Source organism: Pinus tabuliformis, chromosome 7, assembly GCF_031772625.1.
Source record: "Pinus tabuliformis cultivar Carrire ecotype Pingquan chromosome 7, CPIR1, whole genome shotgun sequence".
In the NCBI taxonomy this organism is placed as follows: domain Eukaryota; kingdom Viridiplantae; phylum Streptophyta; class Pinopsida; order Pinales; family Pinaceae; genus Pinus; species Pinus tabuliformis.
Window position 1 is genome coordinate 1,485,556,612 of NC_142293.1, and position 11,497 is coordinate 1,485,568,108.

Genomic DNA, 11,497 nt, shown 5'->3' on the forward strand with positions numbered 1-11,497 from the left:
GGACTGTTTCCCTCTTTGAGGGTTTTAACCACGTCAAAAATACTGGTGTATTGATCTGTGATCTGTTTGTGAGCGGTGTCCTTTTGGTGTTCTTTCTGAGGAACTTACCATGTAAATTCCTACAAAAGGTAGAAGATATAGTGGTTGGGGATTGGAGTAATAAGGAGGAAAACTAGAGAGGATTAAGAGATAAGCCAAGAGGACTAATAGAGAAAGTGGAGTTAGTTAAGAGAAATCTTGTGTAGAACAAGGTAAGATCGAAACATGATCTCTCTCATTGAATGCAACAAATAGTTATGCAAAAATCTGGGGATTCTTTCATTAAATTAGAGGTTAAACTCCGAGATAGGAAAGCACTCATCAGTCATTAGCTGTCTCTACCATCAGTCAAGGAATATATGTTTTGAACCAAGGTTTAACAAGTGGAAACCATAATAAAATGCAGGTCGGTCGAGTCAAGATCAAAGGAAAATCAATATAAGTCATTGTAGCCAGGTAACTCCATTTGGAACCTCCACGTTCACTCATTAAATTGCTGAATTGAATGTTTGATTGCAGAACTAAATGTTTTCGTTGAGCTTGAGTAATGAAACAAAATGTTTAGTGTAGTTTTGAAAACATAAACACAGTCTTTTTCCGAGATTGAATAATGAAAACAGAGTGTTTAAAGTGGAGTTTTGAAAACATATGCTGTCGCCGAGTTAAAACAAAGAGTTTGATTGTAATTTTGATTGCATAAACACATGTTGGGTAATGAAACAGAACAATGAGTTAAGGTTCAGTTGCATGAATACATGTCTACACCAAATTGGTCAATAAAACAGAGTATTGAACTTGCAAAGAAATGCATAAAAATGGATTCATTGAGTACACAATGAGTTCAAAAACCATGGTTTAATTGTGTAAACAGTGAGTTCAAAAGGAAAAAATCGTGGGTTGATTGCATAGACAGTGGATTTAAATGCATAGACAGTGGATTTAAATGCATAGACAGTGGATTTAAATGCATAAACAATGAATTTGATTGCATAAACAGTAAGATTAATTGCATACACAGTGGCATTAATATGACAAACAATAAACGAAGAAAAGAACTCCAGTTTGTTTATGAATGAGATATGAATAATGGAGTTGACATATGATTTGTTTGACATATAAATGAGTTAAGAGAATGACAAGGAAATTCAAAAAGAAAAAAATCATGATATGATTTTGTTTAAAAAAACCAGAGATCGATTTCCAAGTCTTCATTTATAAACAATGTTATGCATGAAAGGAATACTTTGTTTGTATGGATAGAACAGGGATGTGATAAAAAGGGACAGAGCCGAGAGTGGATTTTACATCAGAGAAAGCAGTTTGTTTTTTTTTTTTTTTCAGTCATAGAGGTTAATAAAAAACATTTATTCATTGATTGCAGAAAGACAGAGACAAAAAGAAGCTTGGTTTTATCATTCTAAAGAATAACAAGAGAGAGGTAAGTCTTCTACCAACTGAATAAAAAAGGATTTGTATGCACAAATGATTGTTATTTTTATTGTTAAAATGAATTTAATGGCAGTAGAAAGGTATATCCACTGGTTTTCAGAAAACATGGCCACCAGGATAGAACCAAAATTTCAAATAGAAAAATGGAAGAAGGAAACAATAGAAAAGTTGTATCACGCAGGGCTTATAGGGTTTTTACAAAGGTTCAATGGTCATAATGATGGGATAACTAGAGAATTTGTGAATAACTATAATCAGGAGCAAACAAGGGTAGGGAACCTAATCATTCCAGTGACTCAGGAATACATTTCCCAAGCACTAGACCTTCCACTGGTACGGGAAAATTATCCCTAGGGTCTACATTTTAAGGAGAAAGGATGGACTTTCTTCTTGCAGAAAAACATGAAGGGAACCTTTGACAGGGCCAAAGGTATACCCAGGGAGTGGCTTAATGATCCATGGGGGGATCTAATCTTGAATATTAAGAAATTATTCAGTTGTGATAGGGGAGAGAATGTGGGACACTTGTATCATGTTTGGCTACTCCAACAAATTAAGGGGTAAGTCAAAATAAACCTGCCATATTTATTCTTCCGAAGTGTCATTAAGATGATAGACTAAAAAAAAAATGAGAATAAAACAAGGGAGGCACAATTCTATCATCAGGGGCTCATAAAAATACTTGTAGAGTATCAAGTCAAAACACAGGGCATAACTTGGAGAGAGTTTTTAAATCAAAACCAGTATCAGGAACAGGTCATTAAGGAACAGAAAATAGTAGAGCAGGAAACCAGGGGCATTATGACTTCACCATTTTATCCTAGAACCAGGTCCAAGAAACAAATTAACATTGTCTTGGTTGAAAAAGAAGTGTCCATCATATCCACTCTTAGGAAGACTAGGAGGAGGAGCCCAGTAGAAACAAGTAGCATTAACCAAGAAGTACAAATTGTAGAAACATGTTCTACAGAGAAGCAGGTAGAGGATATCATTGAGAGACTAGAGAAAGAAGCTCTAGAGAAAGACTCTTATTTTGATTATGTGGAAGAAACATCATTTGCGAAAGACACATAGGAACTCGAAAAAGAGTTACACTTGAGAAAAATCAAAGAATTAACAGACCAGCTAGAAATAAATAAGATTATGGAAAAGCACTTGAAGAAGGAAAACAAGGCAAGTAAGAAGAGTAATGCAAAGCTAGTTAAGGAGAATGAAAAATTAACTAAAGAAATAAGCAAACTAAAGAGAAAGAATGACATACTTTGCAAACAGGCATTCAAGTGGCTTAAGGAAAAGAACATGTGGAAAAACAAATATGAAAAACAGAAGGTCAAGACTACTTTGTATAAAGAAGAACACAACATGGGGACAGATTATCTATTAGAGGCAGCACAACAGGAGGGATCAGGGTCAGGAACATGCTAAACAACAGGGGTAAGGAGGTCCAAGAGGAAGAAACAAGCATGAGGACATGCTTGAAGATCAATAAGGGGGAGATGTTGGCCCTCAATTTTGGTCCATTTTTGTTTAAGGAAACTTACTTAACTCTTGTATTATCTATACATTTTCCATCACATCCACCTAATTTTGATGCATTTTATTCATATTCAAATATTTAATTTTAATTTTTCAGTTTTTAGAAGTTTTTATGAAAATTGAATTTCAAGTGCAATTTTTGGATAGAATCAGAAATTCCTGTAATAGTTATATGGATGTCATACTTGCAGGAAACTTGGTCTTGAGCTGGATACATGACTGGAAATCTTGGGAACTAGGACTGAACTAAATCCAATTGGTTCGGTCAAAACAAGCTAAATCAAGCCCAGTCAAAGCTGGTCAAACAGGACCAATCATCCAGAAAATCCCTAGGAAATAGGGCAGTTTTGTGATTTCATGGGATTGTCCATATTTTTAGTGATAGATTGGATGGATTCGACTTGGATAGATGGATATGAGTATATAGAGTTGTTAGATAGACTTTATATCAGTTTGTTTCATGATCTTCTATTTAAATCCAAAACTTTGAAGGCTTATGTGTGTAGTTTTTGTATAACTTTATGCTGAGACATTTGAATATTTGAAGTTAATTTGAAGAAATTGTTCTACTTGCATTTTGTTGTTCATTGGTGTGGATGAGTGACTGAAGTTTCAGTAGTTGATAGCATCCTCAAGTGTGCAAGGCAAGGGTGGAGGGCCTCCACCCCAAGCTAAGTACATTTCATTATTAAACTAGCTTCATTTTCATGTACTAGTTGCTTCAGAATTATTTAGTTGTTTTGTTTCAGATTTGCTTACTTGAATTGATGAGTAATGATTTATATTGCTGATGAATCTTAGTTTGTTTATCACTTTGATAGGGAGGGACAACAAATGGTTCAAGTTAAATCCTCCTTCTGTTGAATTAATGGATCAAAACTAGAATTCATCTTTAGTGTGTTTAAGTAGTTTTATGTAATTTTAGTTTTCTAACAATGGAATAATGATGAATGAATTGTGATGAGGAATACAAAATATCTCTTAAGTTAGGAGTCTCCTTCATTGTTTATTCATGCATCTTGAGCTATTGTTAACTAGCATTTGCACCAGATGTTGCAAAGGAAACGCCGTAAGGCATAAATTGAAAAATACAAATACAACAAAAGAATACTTTGATAAAGAATAAAAATATATTGAACACTCAAATCAATGCCCCATTAACTGGAAGCACTTAGTAGACATATCTATCAACATTAGGATTATACACAATGATCAAGAAATTTCCCATATACAAACAACAACTTCCACAACAACCTTTTGTCAAATCCACATTTTAAGAAATGCCTTGGAATGTGATCGCAATCTTCCATATTGCCTTTTTCATTATGCAGATAAATCTTCCATATTGCTATTTTCATCATGAATATTGTTAGTTCATTGTTGTAAAGTGTTAGTGTGTTAAATTCAATACTATAAGTTCGACAAGCGAAAAACATTCCTCAATTAGCATAATATGCATTTTTCTTTCACCGTGTATTTTTCAGTCAAAGAGCACAAGTAACATATTAACATGTATTTTCCCTTCATTATTTTCATCATAGAGCCAAGAAATCTACGCCTTATCTATAAAGTAACAAAAACATTTTGAAATAAGTTTAATATTTCAAGCCAGTGTCTAACCTATAAAGTAACAAAAACTTTTTGAAATAAATTTAATACTTTAAGCAATTGACTAACCTACTTTAATGATTGAAAAATTCTCAAAGATGAATTATACTCCATAATAAGAGAGCCAACATTGGAGCCCATACTTTCACTAAAACCAAAAGAAACACAACCACTTGCTAAGAAGAAATTCAAGTAATAATAATAAAACAAAAATAATAAACATTAAAGTATAAAATGGTATTTCCAACACACAGGTATAAATATACACGCTCTATGTCCATTGTTAGATTAAATGGGTGTGGAGAAAATTAGTAGAGAACCCAAAATTTTATTTCTAATTAGGAGAGGGGTGGAGAAATGCTTTAAATGTAGGTTGTTGTCATTCTAATGAAACCCTTTGCAAATGGGATGTTAAGATTCTGAGAGAGAAGCTAGGCTTGGTAGAGAACGCCTTCCTTGTTAAACATTCCCCTATTGTAACCAAAAGGAAAGGGCAACAGAAACAATAACTAGGTTTTTATTCACAAGTTGTATAAAATATATAGGTGCTATTGATGTCTGAGTGAATAATGGGAGAGATTATTTATGAAATTGTGATAAGGCGCACCTAGTTTTGTCAGAAAGAGGCATATTAATGACGAGTACATCACATTTAGGTAGCATTTCGTCAAGATTTGTCTCCAATGTTGCTCCAGTTTCCTTTTCCAATTCGGGTCCAATAGAAAGACGGTTGTGGTAATGAAGCTTACAATTGAAGGGTTGTATAAAGGAACACAATTCAATTCAACATCATGTAATGTTTATTATTATTATATTGAAATTTTGCAACAAACTGCATGCATGCATAAGAATTATGGAGCACTGATTTTTGAAAAGAAGTTTGCAACATCATGAAGTAGTACTAGATCCTAAGAATGAATACCTTCAAACGCTTAAGTAGTTCTTTGCCAATACGCCCTACACCAATAGTACCAATAGTTTTCCCTTCTAGATCATATGACCTGTAAGAAATTGCAGCCACTTTCTAATCACCCTCAACAATTTGCTTATATCCAGGCACAAAGTTTCGCATCAATATGAGAATGCGCATTAGCTCATCTTCTGCCATGGACACCACAATACTTGCTGTAAAAATTGTTGAAGAAGGTGTCAGTTAAATTATGAAGAATCATTGCAGAAACTTGTTCATACCAAAATGTCCATAGCGTGAACAGGGCAGTGGCAAGCGGTATAATTTCAGAAATAGTACCTGTAACTTCTGCGACAGTCACAACAGCGGTTGTTGTAGTATTTAGAACAATGTGATCAGAACCAATACTAGCTGTCAAAAGAAGCTTTAAGTTCTTTGCCTTCTTGATCCTCTCTGTTGTCACATAGGCCGGGTGGAAAGGTGTAGAAATCAAAACATGTGCATCAGGTATATGCTTTTCAAGTTCTGCAAAGGAAATTAATTGTGTAAGTTTAGTCCGTAGTGGGTTACAATTATCAAGTGTAAAAGCAAGCAAGCAATACACTGATTTCGATGATCCATGGTAGCAAGAAGTAGGGAAGGGAAGGCATACTAGAAAATTAATAGATTGGATTGTGGATTAAACAACCACCCAACTTCAATTGTGAATAACCAGAAGTCATTTATGACTTGTTCGACAAGATATATATTCTGTAAATCTCTCTTTTTGAAGCAGCACATACGATACCATCTAGATTGATTATTATTTAGGATATGAGGAACAAAAGGAAGTCTAGGACATAAACTATTCATCCATATCAATAACAACAACAAATAACACGATTTTATATCCCAAGTGGTGGGTGGCCCTTCACGGGAGCAAATATCATTAAATACCTTGGGGTTACCAGTTGGTATTTCAGCGAGGTGTTGGTTACTACCCTCGTCGTCCATCCAGAAAAAATGGGAAGAGGGAGGAAATCTGCAAGGGGCTAGCAAGATGCTTGGAACGCCTAAACTGTGGGACAATATTTTTCCAGACCCGAAAAAGAAAGATGACTCTAGGTGATGTGGAGTTGGAGTATGATGTTACTAGGTATCATGCAATTATACCTCCCTCCCAGGTCAAAGACATATGAGTTGAGTTAGAAGGCCGTCTTAGGTTTCAAGGGAAACTGTTTGTCAAGAAGATTCTACAATACAAGAATCAACATAGATGGTGCCCTGTCTAGCAGTCAAAGAAACTCTACCAAGCAAAACCCTGCTGATACACATTTAGCATTAGCTCTAAATCGTTTTCTGTGCTTTTGATGGCTAGTAACTACAGTTAGACAAATGAGACCTGCTAACAATTAGACCACAGTTTATTCATTTATTAAGAAGTCTGGTGTACATAGCTTGATGATGAGTGTGTCCCAGCACTCTAGTGTTAGCAGATAAAAAATCGCAATTCCAAATCAGTTATCATGATTTCAAGTTTCACGGGGCCAATTTGACAGCACAGTACATGTAGCCTAGTAGGGCATTTAAATTCCATGTTATCACTTCACCAACACAGAGAACACATATAGCCTAGTGGTATACATGGATACAAAAAGAAACAGGGCATTTGGGGGGCTTCTAACAGTTTAAAGAAAGAGATGGCGTTTAGCACAACTCCCTCCAAGCGTTACCAGATGCATAATCAAGGAAAATTCGGGGAGGCCAAGTTTTGGGCAAGGATAAGGAAAAAATTTGGGACAAAATTGGAGAGTAGAACAAAAATATAAAGATATACACATATATATTTTGATGAAAATATATAATCAATGGTGAGTGCGACAACATGACCTCCCTTCAGTCTGTTTCACAGAAATTAATCATTCAGTAGAGGAGCAATGAACCCAGCAGAGGTAAAAATAACCTAAATTGGGCTGGATGAGGGTTTTTATTACACAAGTTTGATTTAGTCAGCTAAGTCATACTCATGCTCAGAGGTCAAACTCGTGTTAACCGTCAAACTTTGTCAACAAACAAGTTACAAGTTGGAAAGTCAAACTCTCTGTCAACAACCAAGTTTGACTCAGACAAGTTGGGAAAATGGCAGGTTCAAGCCACGATCCTGGTAACACTGGTTCAAACTTTCCCTTCTATGTTCTAAACCTACATATCTCCTGCGCAACTTCTATGCATATGATCGATGATGTTAAATTAAGAAGTTCAAAAAGACACATTAATTTTATTTTATTTTGCAGGAGTGCTAACTTAGACATAACAAAAAAAGAAATTATTTGTTATATTGGCTAATGATTCCTTTGACAGAGAGATATTTTTGTAATTTCTGTTTCCTTTCTTGTCAAGTCAAGTTGGGAGAGCATTGTAGTTAGCTAGAATGAGTAGAGTGAATCTACTGAGAGGGTGCCTCAGGCTTTTGAGAAGCCATTGTAATCCCTTCACGACAGTGGTGTAACTTTTATATTATGTGGATTAGAAAATATTAACTGTTGTTTCAAACTACGTGGTGTAACTTTTATATCGTGTGGATAAGAAAATATTAACTGTTGTTTCAAACTACTGTGTGTTGTCCACTATATTCATGTTACTGAATTATTAGATCTAGTTATCTTCTGATATGCCATGTTTGTGGTCTTTGAGTTCACCATTCAACAGCAGCAACTTGGTAGCTTGGAGTGATTGTGACAGCCAACATTCCATAATATGTAAAATAGAGAAAGGTGAAGAACATGGTGAATATATACCAGAAAAATTTCAGTGCAGACCACTGAAATCCTATCATGGTGTACGTGAGCAATCCATACATGGCTGTCTGAATAAGTATGTAGGGAATCTCAATTACAATCTGAAACAAACAACATATTGTGCAATTTAGATAACATATTGGTATATTTCAATCTAATGTAGTAATGCAATGTCAGTATCTATTATAATTTATCAAATATAATGTATTTTCCTGATTGAAATATTTATTATTAGAATGAAAAATAGGTGAAGTTTTAGTTGTAGGCTATCATATATATATGTGTGTGTGTGTGTGGGCTAAAGAAGGTAGAAAATCATTTTAAAGTTTGGTTGAGAAGGTTTATAGTCACTAAGCTTGCCTGTGATAGAGCATAGGGTAAAGCAGAGTACATTCCAGCTGCCTTTTCTCTATAAAAGACAGCTCACTCCACAGCTACTATGGATTGCACTAAAGAGGAATTAGTGACTCCCAGAAATAAAGTTGCACCATACAAAGCCCCCCTGACCTTAAACAAGTCGTTTTTAGTTTCTCTGCAACAGATGCAAACAAAACAGTTAATACTTATTGTTTTTTAAATTATCAGGTCCCATGGCAAGAAAATAATGGCAAGAAATATTTTCTGCCAATTTTGTGATTCTATTCATGAATTTGTTCTTTTTTATATTTAAAAGGATTTTTACATTAAAAGGTCTTAACCCAAAATTCCTCCATCAAGTTGCAATGCTTCAATTTTGGCATCGCGCCTGATATATTGTTTGGAACATCTATGGATCATGGATATATAATACTAAAATTATAAGCCATATAAACTTTCTATTTATTATCATTGCTAAGCAAATGTTTGTCGTACTTACATTTTCATTCCACACTGCCAGTAGATGGTGCCAAAAAAGAGTGTCGATATAAATGTGAAGAACAAACAGACTAAATTGTAATCTGTGCTTCGCCAATATGTCCAGTGCTTCTTCCACAGACAAGCAGTAAATTGGGCCCATGTAGATTGGGAAAACTTGGTTGGAAAGTAAAGATCTGTGGCACCTTGAACTTGTGTGGATAATTCTTTAACTAGCTCTATATGATACCTGCAAAAAAGATAACACCATATCACTCAAATAATTGATCTAATATGATATTCATATTTCTTTGAAATCTGTTATGGGCATTATAAGAGCATTTGATCTGGACTTACTGGAAAAGAGGAGACTTCTTATAAATTTCAGCAAAATCTATCTCAAGGCACTCCTCAGTAGCTCTGAAGCTGATTTCTAGCATCCATGTTGCAGGGTTACATTTATCAGTAATCTTTGTCACACCTTCAATAGCCTGTCCAGGACATTTCAAGTTGCTAGATTCAATGAGACTTGAATAAACTGTAAGATGCCTTAATAACATATGCTGCATTAGCAAACATTAATCATATACCTGGAAGTACTCTATGACATGGATTGAATGGCGACCTAGTGGACCGCCATATATAATTTGACCACCTTGTTTCATCAACAGCAGCTGCAAAAAAAGAAAGAATGCTATTGTAGTTGGGATTGTTTGGGAAAGTAAGCATCATTAAATATTTGCAAGGTGTTGTTCAATAAGCATTGCTTTACACACATGATTATCAGGTTTTACCTAGGTGTCCAAATGCATTGCCCTTCAGAGTGGGCAGTGAAAATTGTTTTAAACATTGATATTGGTGGGCTTCTAAAAGATCTTCCTTTCTAGAAATTTACAGAACCATCTACTTCTTCCTACAATCCATCTTATAACCTTTTCAAAACTAGCCATTTTGCTGAAGACCTTTGATATTAAATATTTTACTCCATGGCCTTGGATTTGAAATTTAAATATAGCTCTCCGAACTCTAGATACATCACTACCAATTGGCCCCTATGATTATTGTCAGTGGTTTGGATTTCTAGTGAAAAATATTTTTCCTTCCATGACATGTGGTCTCATGCATGCTTTCATATTTTTTTTGTGGGTGTCTGATCGCAATTTCAGATTTGGCTATATTAACAACCTGTAAGGAGTTAGAGATGTGTCTTACCTCATCAAATCCTTCAAAAAAATCTATACTTGGCTGATGGATAGTACAGACTACAATTCGGCATGTGTCCACTGTATTCCTAACTGTACGCATCACGATAGCTGCAGCTCTGGCATCCAGACCAGATGTCGGCTCATTCATGAATATGATTGAAGGATTTGCAACAAGTTCTACAGCAATGGTTAGTCTCTTCCATTGCTCAATTGATAGACTGCTCACACCAAGAAGACCCACCAATGTGTCTCTCAAGCTATCAAGCTCTACAAGCTCCAGCACTTCATCCACAAACATCTGTTAAATAGAACAATCTCAATCTTAGGAAACCCAATATTAAGAATGAAAGAAAGAAACTATATTAAAGTCCACAGGTGGTTCATAAGCGGCTCTCAACATTTCTGTTGCATCAGGAGTATATTTTTAAGATTAAAATCACCATAAATATTTACCTGCTTGCTCTTGGTATCTATTTCTGGTGAAAGGCGCAAGTAAGCAGAGAACACTACTGATTCTCGTACTGTTATCTGAGGAAAGTGAATATCATTTTGCTCGCAATAATCTGAAACCCTGGCAAATGTCTCCTGTACCTTTGGAAAACCAGAGATATGTATATCCCCCTCAATATAACCTCCCGTCATGAATATGATATTGATATTTCTTTGAAATCTGTTATGGGCATTATAAGAGCGTTTGATCCAGACTTATTGGAAAAGAGGAGACTTCTTATAAATTTCAGCAAAATCTATCTCAAGGCGCTCCTCAGCAGCTCTAGAGCTGATTTCTAGCATCCATGTTGTAGGGTTACATTTATCAGTAATCTTTGTCACACCTTCAATAGCCTGTCTAGGACATTTCAAGTTGCTAGATTCAATGAGACTTGAATAAACTGTAAGATGCCTTAATAACATATGCTGCATTAGCAAACATTAATCATATACCTGGAAGTACTCTATGACATGGATTGAATGGCGACCTAGTGGACCGCCATATATAATTTGACCACCATGTTTCATCAACAGCAGCTGCAAAAAAAGAAAGAATGCTATTGTAGTTGGGATTTTTTGGGAAAGTAAGCATCATTAAATATTTGCAGGGTGTTGTTCAGTAAGCATTGCTTTACAAACATGATTATCAG

The 11,497-nt window shown here is 35.2% G+C and overlaps 1 pseudogene; it reads right to left on the reverse strand.

The window, feature by feature from the left end:
* Nucleotides 1–8,216: 8,216 nt before the first annotated feature.
* On the reverse strand, nt 8,217–11,000 carry LOC149253458 (ABC transporter G family member 29-like; annotated as a pseudogene).
* Nucleotides 11,001–11,497: the final 497 nt, after the last annotated feature.